The sequence below is a fragment of the Petaurus breviceps genome, unplaced genomic scaffold (assembly GCF_028583685.1).
Source record: "Petaurus breviceps papuanus isolate PSGF00001 unplaced genomic scaffold, PetGlider_PUasm1.0 90650, whole genome shotgun sequence".
Classification (NCBI taxonomy): domain Eukaryota; kingdom Metazoa; phylum Chordata; class Mammalia; order Diprotodontia; family Petauridae; genus Petaurus; species Petaurus breviceps.
In genome coordinates, this window is record NW_027187299.1 from 2,001,812 (window position 1) to 2,018,994 (window position 17,183).

The 17,183-nt window shown below is 37.6% G+C and overlaps 1 protein-coding gene across 7 annotated transcripts in view; it reads right to left on the reverse strand.

Annotated features, from left to right (window-relative positions):
* The window catches only part of SLC35F3 (solute carrier family 35 member F3), a 543,673-nt gene that overhangs the window by 151,064 nt on the left and 375,426 nt on the right, over nt 1-17,183 (reverse strand). The gene's annotated exons all lie outside the window — the stretch shown is intronic.

The following is a 17,183-nucleotide window of genomic DNA, read 5'->3' on the forward strand; positions in this document are numbered from 1 at the left end:
TCTCTCTCTCTTTCTCTCTCTGTCTCTGTCTCTCTCTCTCTCTCTCTCTCTCTCTCTCTCTCTCTCTCTCTCTCTCTCTCACACACACACACACACACACACACACACTCACAATCTCCTACTTTAAAGCTACTATAAACCACGTCACAGGCAAATTCACTCCTCACTCCAACCCCACAGCCTCACCTGCTCCACCCCAGGCATTTAGGAGCAAAGATACATCCAGCTCAGTGACCCTGAGGCTCTGAGTTGTGTAGATGGAGGAGGAAACAACCTTACAGGGGCGGGAGCATTCGCCACCCCACCCCTGCCTCTATCTTTGTACTACAGAGTGGTAGCTTCTCAAGAGCTCCCAGACCAATTTTCAAAGGGGATCAGTCCACCAATGGGGTGGTGGTGGACACCCACTATGTAAAATATTTAAGCCAGGTGACTTTGCTGCTACTGCTAGATGGACAGACAGACAAATAGACAGATTAGATAGACAGATAGATAGATAGATGATAGATAGATAGATAGATAGATAGATAGATAGATAGATAGATAGATAGATAGATAGATAGATAGATAGATAAACAGAGTTTCAACTTGGGCTTGGTAGAGTGAGCAATGTTTCAAGCAAATTCCTGAAATCACATCTCCTGGGGGAATAAAAGGAAATGAAACTGCAGGCTCATAGGACCTTCTTTAGTACCAAGGGTGGTACATTAACATTTCTTATTCCATATAAAGTTCTCTTACAGGAGGGTAAGGGTAATAAGAAATACAAAAACCTGGGAGGACAGAGAAGTAGAGAGGGTCTAAGCCGAAACCCATCTCTGCTCCCTAAGTTCTTCCCAAACAGTCGCACTCTCCTTGTGAAGCCTACTCAGGTATGAGTTTCCTGTTACAACTGCTTGCCAAGGGGCCTGTGAGTAACAGAGATTTTGCACTTTTGTGGTGCAGACACTGTGACCAACTCCATCCATTCAGAGGTCTTCAAGCTGCTAGTCAACGAAGACTTACAGGCTGCTAGGTGCTACAGTGGATAGAGCATGGGACTTGGAGTCAAGAAGTCTTGCCTCAGTCACTTAATAGCTGTGTGACCCTTGGCAAGACAGTTAATCTCTCTGTGTCTCAGTTTTCTTTTTCTTTTCTTTTTTTTTTTTTTTTTTTGCTTTTTGGAGGGGGGAAGGTAGGGCAACTGGGATTAAGTGACTTGTCCAAGGTCACATGGCTAGTTTTATGTTAAGTGTCTGAGGCCGGATTTGGACTCAGGTCCTCTTGACTCCAGGGCCAGTGCTCTATTCACTGAGCCATGTAGCTGCCCCTATGTCTCAGGTTTCTTATCTGTAAAATGAGGATAATAATAACCTACCTCACAGACTTGTTGTAAGGATCAAATGAGGTAACATATGTAAGACTTTGCAAACCTTAAGGAGCTATATAAATGCTAACTATTATTAGATGGTAGTGATTTTATTATTGTATCAGCATCCATAGATAAGTATAGAGTGCCCAGATTTATATATGTATTCAGGGAGTCCCAAAAATTTTAGTGCAGTTGAAAGTCCAATTGTCCTCATCACCTTGACTCACTTTTAAGCTGTTAAAGCTTAAAACGGCATCAAGACTCCTGAGATAGCCGGGCTAGTCATTACAAACACGCTTTGCTGTTATCCCAGCATGTTAAGAGAAGAGCAAGAGATGCTAGTGTTGTCCAAGATCCCGGAGTGTTGTTCCATTCATTCTCATGAGGTGGAAGACTTGGGCATTTGGGAACCTATTGTGGAGATTGGCCATAAATTTGGCCAAGGTCAGGCAGTGAGCCCTGTGGCAGTGTGAGGAGTAGGAATGATAGCCCATGGTCAGGTTCCCAGAAGCTTTGCTGCTTTTCTGAGCCTTTTATATCAGGACCCAAAGGAAGGAATCTTTTACCAAAAAAATGCTTTTCAGGTACTCTACCCAGAGTCCCCGAATTATTCCCAGTATAGACATTACCCATAATTCATTTGAGGTTTTATTTTGCCTCACAATTTCCATAGCTATACTACTTAGCATGTGCTAACATTACCATTAAACTCATGCAGGATTTTTAACTCAGTTGTCACCCTGAAGTGCATTTCAACTCAATTGTAACTCAAGCCACTAATGTGTGTGTGTGCAAACACATTGAAATGACAAATCATTTTTTTCTGAAAAGGAATAATATTTTCAGGTTGGCCATGGGAGTCTTTTATAAATTCCAAGAATATAAAAACAGTTTTTCATTTTCATTTAATATGGTTGTCGAGCTATTTTCTTCTCTTTAAAAAGTTAAAAATTAATTCATATCAAACATATGGAAACTGTTCATCCACCCTCATGGGAGCACTTGATTTCCAACAATATTTAATAAAGTATTTCTTTTTTCCAAAAATAGATTTTTTTGATATCTTCTTTTGTTTTACTGACTAAATATCCCCTTACATACTTCCTTCCCTCCTTCTCCTTGGAATATGACATATCTAATTTTATCCTTACCAGCAAATAATTATTGCTCACGTATGTTATGCAAAATGCTACGTTAAATAATATAAAATATATTAATATATTATATTTAATATATTTATATTAATAAATTATAAATTCATAATTTTAAAATTATAAAATTAATATTATATATAATATATTATATAAATATAATTAAATAATAGGTAAGTAGGTTGCCAATCTACCTTTCTACTTTGATAGATAGCAATTCTCATTAGTGCTGATATTCCCACTGAGTAGGTAGCAATGTCTCCCTGCCTTTATATCGTATGCAATTCTTACCCACTTCTTTATGTAAATTCTCTATGGAGTTTTTATCAAATGCATTGATCTTTTTTCATTTAGAGTGAGTACCTGCACAGCACTAGGGCTGTCTATCCCGTATTCCCCATTTCTGTTACATAATCAGTTTACCGTTTCTGTTCATGCATATCCTTGATTATATGTGATTACTTATAATAAATATAAAAAGTTTTATGTATCTCTATGTTATAATGCTTAAGGCCCCTCCTTTCATTTCTGGTGCTGTGAAAAGAGATTGGAATTCCAAAACTTAGGTTTAAATCCTGGCTTTGCTATCTCTGGGATTTTGTGGAGGTCGCTTGGCCTCCATATGACCTTGACCTCTATGAGGCCTGGCTTTCTTGTGCGTGAGATGAAAGGAGGAGATGGTCTCTAAGGTCCCTTCCACCTTTAAATGAGGTAGCCACATGGTACAGTGGATAGAGCACTAGACCTGAAGTGAGGAAGTCCAGAGTTCAAAGCCAGCCTCAGAAACGTTATAACTAGCTGTGTGACTGGATAAGTCACTTCACCTGCAAAATGGGGATAACAATAGCACCCACCTCCTGGAGTTGTTGGGAGGATCAAATGAGATAATATTTGTAAAGAACTTAGCCCAATGCCTGGAACATAGTAGGTGCTTAAGAGATGATTGTTTCTTTCCTTAAATCTTATAATCCATTATATTGATAGAGAAACTCCTGATCTAATGCTTTCTCCCAAAACTCGAGTATTTTCTACCTTTGTATATGTTGATTATATCAATATTTCCACACTGTCCCATCTGGGTCCTATTGTGACAGGCTCAGCAAGCATCTATATTTACTAGATAAAGGATGAAAACAGAGGCCATGGAAGATTTTTTTTTTCTTGGAGGACACTAACTTACCCTTTTAGGGTTTAAATTCATAACTTGACCGCAGTAGAAGAGCTCACCAACCAACTGAGCCAATCAGCTGCCAAGTCCTGGAAAACTGCCAGGCTAGCAGCACTGTAGCAATGAATGCCTGCTCCTTCAGGAACACTGTTGGACTGCATATGAATAGAGAAGAGGAGACAGCAGGATACCCAAAGAGATGGTAAGCTGAAACCCAGCAGCTACAGGGAAGGCAGATTGAAGGAATGCTGTCAAGCGCCCTGTGCCATAGTTTCATCTTCTGCCACCCCAGGGTTGACAGAAGGGAAACTATACCAGGCAGAGAGACCAGGCTTATTTGCAGTAGTGCCAGGTAGGCTAGATCTTTTCAAGTCAGGATTCAAGGACTTGACACAATACAGTGCTTAACAATTCTGCCTGCCCAGTGCAGTTTCTTAAATATCACCAATAGTGTCACACTTTGCAAATAGTCAGCACAAACAGGAAATGAAAGACAGTTTCATAGGAACACAACATCAAGCAAGACTGATGATCACCCTGTTCAACTCTAATTACACATAATTACTGGGTTTAATTTAATGCATATAAGTTAACAACAATATGCTGTCTACATAAAGTAACCAAGAGAAAGCATTACTGAGAATCTTTGGTTTTACAAATAATAACAATATAATTATTATAGCAAATTTCCTCCAAACAACAGGTTGAACACATGAACGAAGTAAGAGGAACAGTATACTGTGTCACGAGATAAAGAGATCATACCCCGTCCCTCTTGGAGTGAAATAAACATGAAAACATGCTATTTCAGCACTTTTAGAGGAAGGGAAAAGGAGGACATTATCATTATTTTGTTGATAATGATTCAGATGCTAGGACACAGGGAGTTAAGTAATAAGTTAAGGAATAACAGTGACAGTAAGAAAAATGATGCATATTTCCATTTCCCCATTTCCTTCCAACTGTTGCATCACATGTCTTAGAAACTTCTCTTCCCCAGTTTGCCATTAAATTGCACTAAAACAGTGAACCACCAACTTGACAATGCTGTCATGGTTTCCTTGTGTACACAAAGAGGGGATGAGATCTTCACCGCAGGCAGCTTGTTCTATGGATTTCTTTCACTGAATAATTATTGCAGGTTTCATGCCAAATTTTTTTTTTTTGCAAAAACATGCGGTGTGACCATCACATGAAGCTTTAAAAATTTTTTATGCCAGTATTACTTAAACATCTTTTATTACTAAGCTATATCACTGGCAGACGAATTGTACAGTTTAGCTAGCATGGGAAGATGCAAGTCTTACCATGTCATGTGACTTACTCATGGCAGCTTTCCCTGTCCACTCTCTCCCCTTGTGCCTATGGTTCCTTATTGGTTTGAGTGACAATACCGTTAGTACTGCAGTGCTCTGGACAAACCACTGAAGTTGACTTTTGGAAATATACCGACAATGTGTGTGTGCTGAGAATTCTAGACTTGCAGACTCCCAATGCACAAGAAATAAATGCATATCCATATGGCACTGGTGAATACATTGCTGCTCTGTTTACCTGTTAAGCCATGTGCTGAACAGAATTATACCATGTGATGATCACATGATAAGGTTATAAACCAATTTTTGGACTGAAAAAACAAAACAAAACAAAACAGGGTGTGATGATTATGTAATATGAAATATGGTAACAAATGCCCCTGGGCTAGGCTGTAGTAGTAGTAGAAAGACCTCAATACTGGGAGTGAAAAGGTCCAGGTTCTACTCTTGGCTCTGCTACTCATTAGCAAGGTGACCTTGGGGAAATCACTCAGACTCTCTGGTATTGTTTTGTCATTTGAATAAACGAAAAAAAAAACAACAAAACAAAACATTTATTAAGTACTTACAATGAGCACTGTGCTAAATTCTGAGTTTACAAATAAATACTTGCTGATTGAATACTATTCAATCAACTTGATTGATCTATAAAATAAGGGGGCTAGATGAAAAGATTTCTAAGTTCTCTTCCAGCTCTGATGTTTAATAGTTTTGTGAATCTGACTGTATAAATTGTAATGTGCAATAAACATAAAGAAAACCTGACTACACCTAATTCGTGGATGCTTTCCTCTCTTGGCTCTCTCCTGGTTCTCTTATTATACATCTGACTGTTTCTTCCCAATCTTTGCTAGATCATCAACCCTTAATTATGGGTTTTTCCTAATGCCCTATCCTTGGTCCTCTTCTCTCTTTTGTCTTTACACCCTTCTCTCCCAGTAAACTCCCAATGACTGAATTATCTTCTCTATACAGATAATTCCAAAATCTATATATTTCAGTTTTAATATCTCTCCTGAGTAGATATTTCCATTTCCCCCAGGCATCTTGAACTCAACATTAGTAAAAATTTGTAAAAATAACTAATTGCTTTCCCTTAGTTCTCTCTCCCCCCACCACATCCAATCAGTCTTATTATATATTACATCTCTTCATGCACTCTATGGACCAGCTAAACCAGCCTTCTTGCTCTTTACCATGCATAATTAGCTCTTCTCTGAATTCAGAATTCAGTCTCCTGCTTTTGCACAAATTATACCACATGGAGACCACTTGTTCTGGAGGATGTAACCTGTTTAGGACTGTTTTTGAAATTCAAAACCATTTAAATAAGTTTCACAGAACATCAGTTAAATTCAAATATAAGTACAAAAATACCCTATAGGATCATGTAATTAGACATGGAAGCTACCTTAGGTACTATCAAGTTTAAGTCCCTCATTTTACATATGAGGAACTGAGGCCAGATTGGTTAACTAACAACATAAATTGTTTTTTGCAATGGCATCACATATATAGCACCCACTTCCAAATTCTTCTGTACCCCATCTCCCAAATCCAGAAGTATCAATGATAATTTAAGATTAGAGACAGAGACAGAGACAGAGACAGAGTCAGAGACAAAGAGAGAGATTGACAGAGATAGAGGAAGCATATGACTGCACATTGTAGGGTAAGAGTTTGAATGTAGTGACAATGCAGTAATGAAACTCTTTCTTTTTCTATTTTTCTCACATATTTTGTACCATTGAATTCTGAATATTACTTAATTCTTAGGAAAATATCCATTTTTATAGATTTCCTATCTTCACAACTAGTAGGTATACCTTGCCATTTTATCTTATAGCCCTAAATTCCTAACCATTTTATATTTTAGTATCTTACAGCTAGAGCTATTCATTTGGACACAAAGCCAAAATATTGCAAAGTAGTTCAGGATGGGGAACCTAGAACCTTTTGGAACTTTATTTTACAACGATGGGTTGTATTGAATTGATCACTGCATTAACTTACACAATCCATGAAACCAAAAGCCATATCTCTTTTTCAGTTCAATTCAGTTCACTGTAAGGTATGTGTCTTCTAAATGACATGGGTTATCTAAATGTATAGATATGGTTCATAGACAGCATGGATAGATGTTTCTGAAGTTTGACCTACCTCTAAGGGAAACTGGGATTTCTGACCTGAAAGGAACAGGAAATTGAAGTCCTGGTCTTTGTTTCAAACCATTTGATCTCTCTGAGCCTCAATTTTATCATCTGTAAAGTGGAAGTACGTATAAACTAAATTATTTCTATGACCCTTATAGTTTTTAAAGATTTCAGTTTCAGTTGGGAAGAGGAGGTAGAATTGCGATTTAAGCAAGAGCCATGTCTCACGCTTTGATAACTGAGAGAAGTAGGCATATGAATTATGACCTACTCATTAATGAAATTTCTACAACAATAAAATTATTAAGGCAATAATAATAATAATAATGACATTTATATAGTGCTTTAAGACTTGCAATGTGTTTTGCATACATTATTTCATACCCTCTTCCCTACAGGATGCATCATTGAACCGTGGGAAAAGTACTAGCTCTGAAGTTAGAGGACCTGGGTTGAAAAACTGCCTTGGATGCTTACTGTGTGTGTGGCACTGGGTAAGAGACCACTCCTTGGGCCTCAGTTTCCTCATCAGTAAAAGGTGGGGGTGACTAGATGACATCTATGGTCCCTTCCAGCTCTGAATATATGATGTGGCCCTCTAGGTCATTGAGTGCAACCCAGTGACAGAATCCAGACTTCATGGAACAAATCCCCTTAATAAGATATGAACAGGTAGTTTTCAGAGGAAAAAATTAAAGCTCTCTGTAGTTATATAAAAAATGCTCTCAATCACTATTGATTAGAAAGATGCAAATCAAAACAACTCTGAGATACCACATCACACCTATCAAATTGGCTAACATGACAAAACAGGAAAATGATAAATATTGGAGAAGATGTGGGAAAGTTGGGACACTAACTCATTGTTGGTGGAGCTGTGAGGTAATCCAACCATTCTGGAGAGCAACTTGGAACTATGCCCAAAGGGTTAGAAAAATGTGCATACCCAGCAATATCCCTTCTAGAACTGTATCTCAAAGATATCATAAAAATGGAAAAAGGACCCCCATGTACAAAAATATTTATAGCAGCTATTTTTGTGGTGGCCAGGAAATAGAAATTGAAGGGAATGGCTCAGCAAGTTGTGGTATATTAATGTAATGAAATACTATTGTGCTACAAGAAATGATGAACAGTTGGACTTTAGAAAAACCTGAAAAGACTTATATGAACTGATGCTGAGTGAAGTAAGCAGAACCAGGAGAACATTGTACACAGTAACAGTCACAGTGTGTGATGACTGATTTTGATAGACTTAGCCCTTCTCAGTAATGCAAGGACCTAAAACAATTCCAAAGGACTCATGATGGAAAATGCCATCCACATCCAGAGAAAGAACTATGGAATCTGAATGTAGAGTGAAGCAGACTATTTTTGTTTTATTTTGTTTTGTTTTCTTTCTCATGATTTCTCCTATTTGTTATAGTTCTTCTGTACAACATGACTAATGTGAAAATAGGAATATTTAATAGGAATCTCTGTCTGTTTCTCTCCTATATCAGATTGTATGCCATCTTGGGAAGGGAAGAGGGGAAGAAAATTTAAAACATATGGAAGTGAATGTTGAAAACTAAAAATAAGTAAATAAACTTAAAAAAATAAATTTTTTCTTTAAATTCCAATTTTGCCCCACCTGTTTAACTGAAACTGTGCCATTAAATGTCATCAGTAACTTCCTAATTGCCAAAGTCAATTCTTTTTTTCTCAGTCTTTACTAATTTTTTTTTACTTCTCTGAATTATTTGAAACTGCTGATTTCCCTCTCTTTCTTGAGATTCTCTCTTCTCTTATCTTTTAGCATGGCACACTATACTAATTTTTGACTTCTACTCTATCTCCTTTGACAGCTCATGTTTCTTCTTCAACTTAAATGTCAGAGTTTACTAAGATTCAATCTTTAGAACCTTTCTTTTTTCCTGGAGAAACCAACTATTTCCATGGTTTTGACAATTACCTTGACATGAATTACTCTGAATTCTACTTGTCTAGCTCTGATTTTTTTTTTTTTTTTGCATTTCATAGTGTACACTAGATATATGCCGCCATTACTTAGAACTTGGCATGGCTAAAAGAGAATCATTGATCTTTCTCTCTCTCACAAGCTAGCTCTTTTGATGGTCCTTTTTTCATTGTTAATAGCACCAAGATTTCCCAAGTTTACTGGTCTTGAAACTTTGATAGTCTTTGATTTAGAATTCTGCCTCAACTCCCATATGCAATTAGTTACTACATATTATCATCTTCCTTTACAAAATCTTTCATATTCATCCTTTCTTTTTGGTTACCACAGTGATAAGGACCTTTCTGTATAATGTTCAGAACCAGAGGTGGGGAATCTGTGGTCCTGAGGACACATGTGGCCCTCTAGGTCCTTAAGTGCTGCCCCCTGACTGAATTCAAACTTCACGGAACAAATCCCCTTAATAAAAGGATTTGTTCTGTTAAGACTTGGACTCAGTCAAAAAGCCTTGAGGCCCCTTCAATAACTGATCTCTCTACTTATGTGCTTTTCTCATTCCAATTCATCCTTCACATTTTTTGCCAGCTAAGCCTTCCCAAAACATTGTTCAAGTTGCCTTTGCCTTGTCAAAAACCTTCAACTGCTCTCTACTGTCTACAAAATAAAATCCAAACCCAAGTCCTCCATGATCTGTCCCCAGCCCTATTTCCCACTAATAATTAGCTTATATTTAATAGCAGAACTTACTATGTACCAGGCAGGCCTTGTGCTAGGCACTTTACAAATAGAATCATATTTGAATCTCACAATAACCCTGGGCTGTAGGGACTATCATTATCCCATTTTGCAGATCAGGAAACTGAGACAGGTAAAGGTTGCATGACTTGCTCAGTCACAAAGCTACTAAATCAGGCCACATTTGAACTTCCTAACTTGAGGCCCAGCACTCTACCAACTGCCCTACCTAGCTGCCGCGACTTTAATATGTATAGAGCACTTTCTTGACAAAGATTTTCTTTCTCTAGGACACAGTACAACCAAGGAAACAAAAGGTTATTAAATAGATTAAGTGACTTGTCTCAGGTATTACATACCAAATAAATGTCAGAGTTAGAATTTGAGTCCATATATCTGGACTCTATGCACAGAGTGTGTTTTTTTAACTGTTCTTTTTTCTTTTTAAACTGTATCACACTGTCTCCCATTCTATTTCTCCTTATGCCAAGATTCTAATATAGCCAAATTGTCCTGATCATTTTCCTTTGAACTTCCTAAATTTGAGAAAGAAATACATGTTTGTTGATTGGATTTTTAATTTCAATTCCTCATTTCTACTTATTAATAATAGTATGTACATGATGGAGCAAAGTTAAAAATAAATAAAAATAAAATAAAAATAACAGGTTAGAAATTATGTCACTAAACATTGCTGCTATCAAACAAAGCCTAATTAAATTTTTGATTCACCTATGAGACTGCCCCAGGAATTAGCCTTAGTTGATTATCATTTCCCTAAGCTTCTTCCTGATTACTTAAAAAAAATGAAGGTGATAGCTGCCACCTCAATATTCTTTTCTAATCTCAGAGAAATCTTTTACCTCTGAGATAAAAGAGGTTGCTTTGCATTTTCTCAACAAAGGCCTATTCATTTCAGCTCTCACCTTTTCTCACCTTCTTCCAACTAACTTCTTTATGGCTCATCCAAAAGACACCTCAAATGGAAATAAGAATTTACTTTGAGATTTACGAACCATGAGTTTTATCTCTATTCTACAACCTAGGTCTTGGCTATTCTTATATTGTTTCTTTTCACTAAATTTCTGTAAGGTGGTTGCCTTTCTTTAAAACTAACAAAATCAGAAAATTCTTAATGGATAGAACAATGAGAAAGGCTTTTTGTTGTTTTTCTGTTGTGTCTGCCTCTTCGTGACCCGATTTGGGATTTTCCTGGTAAAGATACTAGAGTGGTTTGCCATTTCTTTCTCTAGTTGATTTTACAACTGAGAAACTGAGGCAAGCAGCATTAAATGACTTTCCCAGGGTCATAGAACTACTAAATGTCTGAGGCTTATGAACATAAGTCTTCCTGAATTCAAGTAAAGTAGTCTATCAACTGGGTCCCCCTCTTTTTTTTAATATGGCATATTAGATATTTGGGGATTTTAAAATATAATCTTACTATAATGAACTAATCCAGCAGCATTCAGAAATCTATTCCCATTGTCCATAATATTCATAATATTTCCATAATATTCTTAAGAATTAAAAGAAGGAAGGGGTCTTAAGGCTCATCTAGCCCAATCCCCTTCATTTTACTGAGAAAAATGAGGCCCAGGCATATGGACAGACTTGATAAATTGTCACACAGGTAACAAATGGAACAGGACTCAAATTCAGCTCTTCCGTCAGCAAATGCTGTGTTGTTTCCACTGTATAACTGTCTTCCCAGGTCCCATTTACAAAACAGCCAGAGAAATGCTTCAGAATAAATTTTCATCTTCCCATCTCAACCAGCTGTGCTACCATCTTCCTGCTATACCCTCCACACCAGACCTGAACCTTTTCACTATGTACCTTCAAAATTCATGTCTCCTAGTCTCTGAGTAAGTTAATTCACTCATCATCAGAACTCTTCTCTTAGGGCTCAAGCCCAAGCTGATTAGTAACTGAGGATAAACTAGTCTGATTAAGACACTTATCTACTGTTGTCCTTAGAACCAGACCAGGTTTCACCTCTTCATTCTGTCTGGCTATTCAGTCACTCACCTTGGATATTTTATCTGTCTGCCACTACTGCCCTGCTTCTCTCCATCTAGATTAGCAACCTTTATACCAGACTCTGACCATCTCTTTCTATGTGCACAGTAATCAAATCTGAAATACCATTATTTCTGGAAAAGATGTGCCAAATGGCTACCCTATGCATCAACTTACCATCTCTGTGACTCCCAGGACCAAGGCTCTCTTCCTTGACCACTCCATCCCTCTATGTGTTTTCTTACCTTGTAAGAATATAAGCTTTATGGGAGCAGGGGATGTCTCTTTTAAAATTTGTACCTTTAGTACCACATCTCACCAGTCAGATTGGCTAAGATAACAAAACAGGAAAATGACAAATGCTGGAGAGGATGTGGACAAATTGGACCACTAATGCATTGCTGGTGGAGTTGTGAACTGATCCAACCATTCTGGAAAGCAATCTGGAATTATGCCCAAAGGGCTATAAATAATTTCATACCCTTTGATCCAGCAATACTATTTCTAGGGTTGTATCCCAAAGAGATCATGGAAGTGGGAAAGGGACCCATATGTACAAAAATATTTATAGCTCTTTTTGTGGTAGCAAAGAATTGGAAATTAAGGGGGTACCCATCAACTGGGGAATGGCTGAACAAGTTGTGATATATGCATGTTATAGAATACTATTGTGCAATAAGAAAAGAGGAGCAAATAGACTTCATATTTATCTGGAGAGGCTTATACGAACTGATGCTGAGTGAGAAGAGTAGAGCCAGGAGGAATTTGTACACAATTACAGACACAACATACGTGTGATGACCAACTTTGATAAACTGGACTCTTCTCAGCAATCCAGAGTCATAAGTCAACCCCAAAAGACTCATGATGGAGAGAGATGTTTACATTCAGAGAAAGAACTGAGATTGAACCCAGATTGAAGCAAACTACCTCTCCTTTTTTGTTTTCTTGTTTGGTTCTGTTTCCTCTTTCCCATTCTTCATTCCATCTGTTACAATCCTTCTTTATAACCTGACTAATGCCTAATGTGAAAGTATTTGCAGATACTATACTGGATTGTATGCCTCCAAGGGGGGGGGAGGAGGGAGAGAAAATTTGAAACTCAAGGAATTATGGTAATGAATCTTGTAAACTAAAAGTAAGCAAATTAATAAAGACGAAAAAAATGGAAAAAAAATTTGTACCTTTAGCACTTAGCACAGTGCCTAGCCTACAGAAAGTGCTTAAAATATTTTCCATTCATTCAGAAGGGCAGACTTTACCTGAAAGTATTAATGTTAATACTTTCCTGTCAAAATGATGGGTCACTGTGATAGATTTTTATTTAATGTTCCTCTTCATAGTGGAATACACTAAGGATCATTTGGTGCCATCTCATATATAGCCATTAGGCTCATAGCCTTCAAAGAAACTATTAAAATAATTCATGTCAAAAGAGGATTGAGGTGACTAGGTTCATAGTCACCAAATCAATTTTTCATGTTTTCTATAAATTATCGTGCAACTTTTATAAGGTGACCTAAAGCCAAAAAGCTTAGAAATTTTATGTTGGCATCAATTCTGATAATACTTTATTTCTCATCACTAATTCCTCTTAATTTCTGCCTTTGTAGATTAATTGCATTTGGGGAATGGACAGGGATGTTTAATTACTACTCCTTGTAATACAAAATTAAATTATGATGAATGGGCGAGTTTTACATTTTTAGCATTATATTCTTCAACAACAAAATAGGACTAAATGAAAAAAATAAATAGCACAATGCATTTTTGAACAGATAAAGTCAAATGAAGAAGACCTGGGGGTCTTAAAGGATTGCAAGCTCAATGGTGGCAGTCCAAAATGATAATGCTATCTTATTCTTTATTAAGGGAAGCAAAGTACCAAGGCCTAGGATTATGACAATCCTGTGGTACCCTGCCTTGGCCAAGCCATATCAGGGTAATTGGATTCAACTCTGAATAGCACATTTTAGGGACAATGGACAAGCTGGAGGATTGAAAGTTGGAGGGAGTAAGAACACATCATATGAGAACCAGGGATGTTTAACTTGAAGAAGAGAAGACTCAGGAGGTGTGTTATAACTATCCTCAAGTATGTGGAGGAGAACTGCACTTATTGTTTGGCCCCAGAGGGCAAGAACCAGGAGTGGGTGGCAGAGGGTGAACTCTAGGTTCCACCTGCAGAAAAAAAGTTCCTAAACTTTAAAAAACATCCCAAATTGGAATGGGCTGCTAGAGGATGTAGTGAGCTTCTCATCACTGGGAGTTCTTCAAGCAAGTCTAAATGACCATTGTCACGTATGTTGTACTGATGGCTCTTATTCAGGAACAAGTTTGACTAGAGTTGTTGCTGTTCAGTCATTTTCAGCCGTGTCTGACTCTTTGTGACCCCATTTGGGGTTTTCTTAGCAAGGATAATAGAGTAGTTTGCCATTTCCTTCTCTAGCTCATTCTATAGGTGAAGAAACTGAGGCAAACAGAGCTAAGCAACTTGCCCAGGGTCACACAGTTAGTAAATATCTGAGGCTAGATTTGAACTTTGGTTTTCCTCACTCAAGGCTCAATGCTCTATCCACTGAGCCACTTAGCTGCCCTTAGACTAGAGCAAGGGTTCTAAATCATTGCTTATGTGCATTAGACTGCTTGGGGATTCTGCTAAAGTCTATAGACACCTTCTCAAATTCATAGGATTTCAATGGAGACTAACACAATTATAAAAATATTTTTAAAAATTCACAGACATCTGGTTAAAAGCACCCAGATTAGATGAGTTCTTCAAATTTCATTTAATTCTGATATTTTGTTTTTATGTAATCAGTGTGTTTAGTTTTATATATACACATACACATCCCTAAAGGGAAGGGGAATGAAAGCAGAACCATAGATGAGGAAGGAGAAGAAACAGGGATATGCCAACTGAGTCTGTGGATATCCTCAAGGAATATTTAGATTATGATTATTAAGATAGAACATACCTACAGATTTTGGTTAATAGAATGAGATAGATAGATAGATATAGAGACAATGTGACAGAAGCACAGAGAGACACAGAGAGAAATAGAAAACTCAAATCAGTATATACCCATCAGGAGGGGGGCTATAATGATACAGAAGAATGTCAGAATTCTTGTTCCTGTGTTCAACAGTGTCCAATGTGCCTAATTATCCTCTACCCAAATGCTCGTTACAGAGATTGTCAAACTTGAGGAGCAATTCTGGCCTTTGGCAATTCAATTCAGTAAATACTTAATATGCGCTTTCCAATCCCAAGGCACAATATTAAGCTCAGGAATATAGAGATGGGAGAAAAAACCCTATCTATACAGTTCCTTCCCGTAAGAAGCTTGAAATTTATTTAGAAGAAAGTATGTGATAATGGAGAAGGAGAGGTCTAAATGAAGTACTCTATGATAATTTGAAGAAAATAATGAGGCAAGGGGGATTGAATAGAATAATCTTCCTGCAGTGACAATGAGTTGGGTTTTCTGCTCTGACTATGGTAAACCCACCTGACTGGATAGATAGATAGATAGATAGATAGATAGATAGATAGATAGATAGATAGATAGATAGATAGATAGATAGATAGATAGATAGATAGATAGATAGATAGATAGATAGACAGACAGATACACAGACAGACAGATAGATGGACAGACAGACAGACAGGTAGACAGATAGACATGCCGACAGACAGAGAGATAGACAGAGAGATAGACATGCAGATGACAGAACATTTATTAAGCACTTATGTTCCTGGCACTGTGCTAAGTGCTGCTTCATCCCTTGTAAACAAACCTCAGTGCCCTTGACCCGGACCACAACACCCAGTATCTGGATTTCCTAGCCATGAAACCCAGCAGCTGGGTTTCTAATGCTTACTGCTAAAACTTACAGATGTCTAATGGCTTATCTCTTTGTTCCCCTACCAGTTGCTCATTATTTATACCTTTCAGTTGCCTTGTCCCTTAGAGCGGTTCTTGGATTGTGCTTAGTCCTCACTTGGCTTATATGACTCACCTCTCACCTTGCCTTTGAACTTATCTCCTAGCATCATATTCCTATTTGGGACTCCTGTATACCCAGATTATGCAAAATTCTCTGGCTTTTCTCTGTGTTTAGAACTGCAGCCTCTGCTCTACCCTCCAGGTGATCAGAATCAAGTTTCTGATCTTCCCCATCTTAATTGCCACCTGAGCCCCAGTTATGACCGAACATCCTGACAAAGGTCTAGAGAGGAACATAAATCCAAGAGGCTGGTACACCAACAGTGTACCATCTTGTCAGTCTCAAGTGGTGGGTGAGCCTTAATGAAAATCTTGGGGAAACAAAATAATAGGCCCCATGGACTACAAATTAGTTGAATTCTTTTGCAAACTTTGAACTTCTCAGTAAACTCTTTTTCCTCTCTAGATTTCTATTCCTCCATCTGTAGAATGAGGATTAGATTACATTACATTAGATCAGATAGAGCACTTACTAAATGTTTACCATGGACTAGAGACTGTTCTAAACTCTGGGAATGCAAATATAAACAAAATGAAAGACAGTCATTGCCCTCAAAGAGCTTACATTCTAACAGGGAAGATAATAATAAAAAAGGAACTCAATCAGGGAATCAGGAGCTGAGCCTGGTTAGAAGCCAGCATGGATGGCATGGGTACTTCTTCAAATGGAGGTTTCAAAGAGGAGCTAACCAATCAGAGGAGAAAGCATCAAGAGTGACAGCATCTCCATTTGGACAGAGGTGGCTGAGCAGTCTGGGGGATCAGGAAGTGAGCTGAGTTAGAGGAGAGGGTTAGAATAGATGATTTCTAAGGCCCTGTTCTGCTTTAATATTCTATTCTATGAAATTTTAAACCCATTTAAAAGTATTGCCAAGGACTCACAGGAGATTCTGTAGGAATCTAACCTAACATCTTTTGCTCAGATTCCTGACGAGATCCTACTTTAATTTAAGGCACAATCAGAGTAAAAACACATAGAGACATTTACTGGATCTATTTAACTAAAAGACAAAACACCAAAATGAACCTAAGGTTTTCAATATTCAAAGCACAGACAACCTCATTTGGTTCACTGTTCTGCAATATCAGCATAGTCCCACAGTTCTTTACAGTAATAAATAGTAAAACAACAACAAATCCCCCAAACAAAATAAAGCTAACAAAAAATCCAAATCCAATGCATTGTTTTGGTGGTTAGCAGTGTGTGAAAAGGCCACGAATCACCTAAGTCAGTTCCAGGAACCAACAAATGGATTTTTAACTGATAAACAGGTCTTCACCATCCAGCAGCTTTCACCATGGTACAGCATTTATATT